The following is a 7666-nucleotide window of genomic DNA, read 5'->3' as shown; positions in this document are numbered from 1 at the left end:
AATTATTTTTTTTAAGTTCTTGCTTATTTACAGATCTATATACATCTCAGTACTCCACACAAGGTTATAGTTCTGCTTCTGACGAGATCTCTGTCATTTTGTCATGTATATCATTGTACATGTACATGCATGTACATTGTCATGTACAAGCATTTTAGTTACATCAGTATCAGGTGCTCCTCATGTTAATCCATGCCTCACTGATATCCAATTGTAAATACACCCCAATCTTTGGGGAATCCCCATCCCTTTTAAAATCCTCCATAATCTGATAATGTTTATCAGATTATAAACATCTGATTCAGTGTCGACCTCATTCCACAACTTTGGCGATTGCTTTGATGGATCAGTGTATTGAGGAGAGGCGACATGAAGTCCACTTAACTGTTTCTGCTCAGTGTGATCTACATTGTCACTGGTATAGAGTGCAGCAGGAGTTTTGTGCTGTGTACTTGCTGTCTGACTGCAGCACCGTCACAATCTTTTTGTTGTCTTTTTGAAGGACTTTTTTTTAGCTGCTGGAAGCCCAATAACAGTGAATGACCGTCGACCAATGGAAGTACATCAGAGTTGGGGCAGATCCAGAGTCCCACCCCAAGCCTGAAAATAGAATCTCAGCTCAGTGGTTTCCAACTGTGGCTTCTATCAGCTTCTGTACTGAAAAGTATAGGAACGGAATGTTAAATAGTTGTTTGATAGTGCAGAACTTGAGTATTGTTGAAAAAAGATAAATACTGTCAAAGCTTTTTGTCTTTCACTCATCAGGACAGATTCTAAAGAGAACAACAATTTACATTGCATGAGGAGAGGGTGCTGATTGGTTCTGGGAGTGGACTCTAATCAGTAGAGGTGTTGCCATGGAGAAAACACCAGGAAATAGTTAACAGCCCAATTTTTGTTTAAATTCAAACCAAAGAGGTTGGCTCTGGTCAAGATGTTGCCATGGGGAACGAACTGGGGTATGGCTGTTCCCCAAGTTTGTGTTTAGTTGAAAAAGCTGCAATCTGTGGACATGTTCTTTCAGTTTGCAAAGAACAAGGCCCTATGCATAAACATGTAACTTCTGCAATCCTGACTAATAATCTTAAATTGGTTGTCGGTGTTAGTCTTGGCACACTCAGGATTGTTTAGCAAGTGCTGTCCAATCACAGAATCACATCTAATGTGATTGGGCGGCACGGTGGTACAGTAGTTAGCACTGCTGCCTCACAGCACCAGGGACCCGGTTTCGATTCCCGGCTTGGGTCACTGTCTGTGTGAGGTTTGCACGTTCTCCCCGTGTTTGCATGGGTTTCCTCCGGGTGCTCTGGTTTCCTCCCACAGTCTCCAAGACATGCTGGTTAGATGCATTGACCCAAGCAGGCACCAGAGTGTGGCGACTCGGGGAATTTCACATTAACTTCATTGCAGTGTTAATGTAAATTTTACTTGTGATTGATAAAGAATCTTTAAATTTTAATGTTAATACAATGGATGGGATTTTCCACTTCCCCATCCCCACCCATGGTTTGTTTTCTCATGGCGGAGGCGGCTCATCATTGGCTGCTAGTGGGATCTTCCAGTCCTGTTGATGTCTACAGCATTCTGCAGGACTTGCCCATCCTACCACCAGGCAACCCACCACAGTGGGCTACTTTTAGTGGGATTAGAAGATATCACCAGCGGGAAGAGCCTGAAAATCCCACCCTATGTTTTGAGTTTTGAAAGCAGAGCCTGATTGGGCACAGTCAGTACGTTGCCTGTTGCAAATAGCTGAATGGACATGCTGTTTGATACAAACCCTCAGTCATTGGTGGTAAGGCTTACATACCTGGCATCACATTGGCACTGAAATTCATACACCACATGACTCAATTATGTGATTGGCAGAATGTCTTTCTGGCTTGACGGCAACATCCTATTAGTAGAGAATACCACTTGTGTTGCTCCTGCATGGTAGCAGCATGAAACGGCTAGCTTCATCTCTTGCTCAAGATTTTGAGACACCTTCCCCTTCCAGAGTAATCTGAGGTAGACTGGCCACTTTTCAGGACCGAAAGTGGTGACCATAGGCCCATTCATGAGGTTGTGTGACATATAGCGAGCAATGATCTGATCATGGTTGCCATTATCCTGCAAGATGGCTTTGATGTGCCCTATTTCAGCATCAAGATTGCACAGTGAGCAAATGGCTCAGGCCCTATTTACAAGGTTCCGATAAGGCCAATCTTACAGCATGTGGAATTGTAAAAATCCCAATGCAGATATTGACCAGTGAAGGTAGATTTGTGCTAGACAGTAGGAGAGAACCCATTGGTGGATTTCTCAACTAACATGTCAGGGAAAGGAAGATTATTTGACTATTCCATTGCAGAGGTGAATGTGAGTGCATGTTCGAGGCACTTTAGGTGTGTAAGGAAGTTTTTACATGCAGCTGCAAATTCAATGACATATTTACACATCGGAAATGTACAAGGGCTAGCAAGTTAGGTGTAATTCAATTGAAAATGGGTTTCTCATGGAAACCAACAAGGATGTTTGTGAGAGTTGGGCTAGAGGGGATCCTGTGGTATACCATCCTGGTGTCATGAAAACGAAACACAGCTTGGCAGTTAACCGTTCCCAGGTGCATTCTCCATGGCAATGCCTCTACCAATCAGAGTCCAATTGCCAACCAATCAGTCCTCTCTTCTCATGCAAACTGTTGTCCACTTTCAAATTGATATTCTTGCAAATCTGTCCTGATAACAGGAAGAAAAAAAAATTCAACAGTATGTCTTTTCTTAAATTAATTTACAGGATTTGGACATCACTGACTAGACCAGCATTTACCACCCTCCCTAATTACCCTTGAGATGGTGCTGGTGAGCTGCCATTTTGAACTGCTGCAGTCCCTGTGGTGTAGGTACACGATGTGCTGTTAGGGAGTGAGTTCCAGGATTTTGGCCCAGTGACAGTGAAGGAACAGCGATATATTTTCAAGTCAGGATGGTGAGTGGCTCAGAGAGGAACTTCCAGGTGGTGGTATTCCCATGTATCTGCTGCACTTGTTCTTCTAGATGGCAGTGTGGTGTGTTTGGAAGGTGAAGACTAAGGAACCTTAGTGAGTTCTTGCAGTGCAGCTTGTAGGTGGCACACATGGTTACTGCTGTCTGTTGGTGATGAATGGAGTGACTATTTGTGGATGTGGTGCCAATCAAGCAGGTTGCTTTGTCCTGGATGGTGTCAAGCTTCTTGAGTGTTATTGTGGCTGCACTCATCCAGGCAAGTGAAAAGTATTCCATCATACTCCTGACTTGTGTATTGTAGATGATGGAGAGGATTTGGGGAGTCAGGAGGTGAGTTACTCACTGCAGTATTCCTACTCTCTGCCCTGCTCTTATACTCACAGTATTTAAATGTCTAATGCAGTTCAGTTCCTGGTGAATGATAATCCCCAGGATGTTGATAGTGAGTGGTTCAGAGATGGTAACACCATGGAATGTCAAGGGACGATTGTTAGATTCTTCCTTATTGGAGATGGTCATTGCCTGGCAGTTATGTGGTGTGAGTGGCTGTGGAGGGGTCTTTCTCTGCATGGAGGTCAGTGACCAGTGGAGTGCCCCAGGGATCTGTTCTGGGACCCTTGCTGTTTGTCATTTTCATAAATGACCTGGATGAGGAAGTGGAGGGATGGGTTGGTAAGTTTGCTGACGACACCAAGGTAGGTGGTGTTGTGGATAGTTTGGAGGGATGTCAGAAGTTGCAGCGAGACATAGATAGAATGCAAGACTGGGCGGAGAAGTGGCAGATGGACTTCAACCCGGATAAGTGTGTAGTGATCCATTTTGGCAGATCCAATGGGATGAAGCAGCAGTATAATATGAAGGGTACCATTCTTAGCAGTGTAGAGGATCAGAAGGACCTTGGGGTCCGGGTCCATAGGACTCTTAAATCGGCCTCGCAGGTGGAGGATGCGGTCAAGAAGGCGTACGGCGTACTAGCCTTCATTAATCGAGGGATTGAGTTTAGGAGTCGGGAGATAATGCTGCAGCTTTATAGGACCCTGGTCAGACCCCACTTGGAGTACTGCGCGCAGTTCTGGTCACCTCATTACAGGAAAGATGTTGAAGCCATTGAAAGGGTGCAGAGGAGATTTACAAGGATGTTGCCTGGATTGGGGGGCATGCCTTCTGAGGATAGGTTGAGGGAGCTTGGTCTCTTCTCCCTGGAGAGACGAAGGATGAGAGGTGACCTGATAGAGGTTTACAAGATGTTGAGAGGTCTGGATAGGGTAGACTCTCAGAGGCTATTTCCAAGGGCTGAAATGGTTGCTACGAGAGGACACAGGTTTAAGGTGCTGGGGGGTAGGTACAGAGGAGATGTCAGGGGTAAGTTTTTCACTCAGAGGGTGGTGGGTGAGTGGAATCGGCTGACGTCGGTGGTGGTGGAGGCAAACTCGTTGGGGTCTTTTAAGAGACTTCTGGATGAGTACATGGGATTTAATGGGATTGAGGGCTATAGATAGGCCTAGAGGTAGGGGTATGATCAGCGCAACTTGTAGGCCGAAGGGCCTGTTTGTGCTGTGGCTTTCTATGTTCTATGTTCTATGAATGTTACTTGCCACTTGTCAGCCCTGGCCTGAATATTGTCCAAGTCTTGCTGCAGTTGGACATGGACTTCTTCAGTATCTGAGGAGTTGTGAATGGTGCTGAACATTGTGCAGTCATCAGGAATATTAAGTGTTATCCCTCTGATCTTACATGGGTCCATGAAGAAGATCAATGTTTTGACAGGGGAAGATGTAATATTATTTGTTGCAATAAGTTACCAAGGAAAAGCACTCACTGTTGTAAATAATGTCTAAGATTATGCTGTAAGGGTTTGCAATGCAAAGGAAAAACAAACATAATGTCAAATCCACCTAGTAACAAACAAGCCTGAGGTTGTGTGGAGTTAATAATTATACCTCCGCATTCTGATTGAAGATAATATAGCAAGGAATCTTCGAGCTTGATGAACTATTTCATTTACTATGCCTTTGGCATATTAGTGATCGTGCTTGCCTTATTCAGAAAGTTCAGGGATTTATTTTTGCTGTCATGTTATCAGGCAATTCCTGTCTACATTTAGTAAAATACCAGTTATTTGGTTTTGTGTCTGCGACTGAAAGTTACCTTACAGGAAGCTGCAGATTGACAGTGTAATAATTGTCAGTTTAGTGGAGGTAACCGGCTTCCAAAGTAAGTGCAGCGTGGCCAACACAATATGGAGGTGGCATCATGAATCCGAGAGCAATTTTCCGTAAACTTGTCAGAAACATGCCTGTCTGAACAATTGAGGCAGCTTTGTGGCAGCCTAGGTTCAGTATAACACCCTGTAAAGAAATAGGATCTGTGTATTTTCAGATTATCCCACTAAATTAAAAACGGGGTAAAATCTTACGAAAAAAATGACAGAGCATTAGTTCTGGCGTGAAAAATGGAGCATTCCCGCTGACGGCATCGATGTGTTCTCGGTCTGAACCTTGTGCCTCATAGGTAATAATTTTTATGCCCACGAGTTTCATGCCACTCCAGCGATGTGTTCCCTATGATCTGCCCAGCCTGCAACGACTTAACCACTGCAAGCACTGGGGAGTTCCACATAAACGGCTCCTCAGCACTTGTTCCACAACGACTGCAGGAGATGGCAGGCAAGAAGGCAGCGCCATGCTTTTTGGAACGGGCCCTCAGCAGGATGCTGGATCGAGTGGGGCAGAGGTGGGACACACTCTATCCCCGCTCCAGGAGACGGCCATCAAGGAGGGTGACCAGCCCCGCCTGGGTCCAGTGGCAGCCCTGGTCACTGCAAGCACACTCCAGAAGAGGATTTGATTTGATTTGATTTGCTATTGTCATACAGTGAAAAGTATTGTTTCTTGCGTGCTATACAGACAAAACATACTGTTCACAGAGAAGGAAATGAGAGAGAGTGCAGAATGTAGTGTTATAGCTAGGATGTAGAGAGCGATCAACTTAATGCAAGGTAAATCCATTCAAAAGTCTGACAGCTGCAGGGAAGAAGCTGTTCTTTGAGTCGGTTGGTACGTGACCTCAGACTTTTGTATCTTTTTCCCGACGGAAGAAGGTGGAAGAGAGAATGTCCGGGGTGTGTGGGGTCCTTAATTATGCTGGCTGCTTTGCCGAGGATGAGGCAGCGGTGTCAGAAGAATGATCTTCTTCGCTCAGCCAGTAGAGAACTGCTGAGGAAGAGGTGTCTAAAATGTCCAAGTTGGATGAAGAGCTTCTGGGATGGGCCATGCACAAGATGCTGGAGTGGCATAAGAGGCAGGGGAACATCAGGCAGAAGTGTTGATGGTCCCCAACAGAGTGGCACTTGAGGTGAAGGAGTCGATCTGCCTGTTCTCTAATGAAGTGGCACCAATGTGTATATGCACTTGGTCTCCATGGTGAGGGTGGTGGAATATCATAGAGAACCTGGTCTAGCAGACTACACAGTTTCTGCCAGAGATGCACATGGACTAGCACTCCATCACTAGAACAATGAGAGAGCTTTTGCAGTGGCAAAACAAAAGGATGTTGGGCATCTCAAACTCCCTCCATGTGCGTCTTTTCCTCAGGGATCAGGCAGGGCCGTTAGGCACCAAAAGGGAGGAGGAACAGCTGATGGACACCCATGGGACCGCCACCTTCTGACGGTGTCCAGCCATTTGGAATCCCTCTTACCGGTGACCTCCCTCAGCTTTGTCCTTTGTGATCACAGAGAGAGCGGTTACCCCACAGCAAGACAGCCGAAGAAAGCCTAGGCCCTCCATTGGTATTGGCTCTCCAGAGATTGGCCGCCAAGTTCATCCAAGACAACAGGGTGAAATGGTCAGCAGGCTGCCCCACACCCGCTGTAGATTTTGGGGAGCACCTAGAAGAAGTGGTAGAGAGTGAAAGATTAAGAAGTTGTGATTTCACATGTGGTTACACGAGTGTATTCTGATTGTTAATCTTACAACACTTTTATAAATGAATAAATAGTACGCTTGCACTTTAATGAGGTCTGATGTGGTTTATTTATGATTCGTAGTCCATAAACCTGGGTGCCTCCCCCCACCCCCAACTCCACCATCTCCAGAAGGACATCCTGGCCTGTGCCCATGTCCACTGCATCATTTGTGTGCAAGGAGGTACCAGGACCCTTGTGAACAAGAAATATCCCATCCACTCTAGTATTTGCCCTTCACACTCTAATCGTGATGGGCATTAGAGTAGTGAGTGGACTGCATGAGTGGCCCCCATGCCTGTTCACACACACACACCCCCATGCGTGTTCACACTCACAACCCCCATGCCTGTTCACACTCACACACACCCATGCCTGTTCACACACACACACCCCCATGCCTGTTCACACACACACACACCCATGCCTGTTCACACTCACAACCCCCATGCCTGTTCACACTCACAACCCCCATGCCTGTTCACACTCACAACCCCCATGCCTGTTCACACACACACACCCCATGCCTGTTCACACTCACAACCCCCATGCCTGTTCACACTCACAACCCCCATGCCTGTTCACACTCACACACCCCCATGCCTGTTCACACTCACACCCCCATTCCTGTTCACACCCGCACACCCCCATGCCTGTTCACGCTCACACACACCGCCATTCCTGTTCACACCCACACACCCCCATGCCTGTTCAC

Source organism: Mustelus asterias, chromosome 7 (genome assembly GCF_964213995.1).
Source record: "Mustelus asterias chromosome 7, sMusAst1.hap1.1, whole genome shotgun sequence".
NCBI classification, from domain to species: domain Eukaryota; kingdom Metazoa; phylum Chordata; class Chondrichthyes; order Carcharhiniformes; family Triakidae; genus Mustelus; species Mustelus asterias.
The sequence above is the reverse complement of the archived record's forward strand: the minus strand, read 5'-3'. Positions refer to the sequence as shown.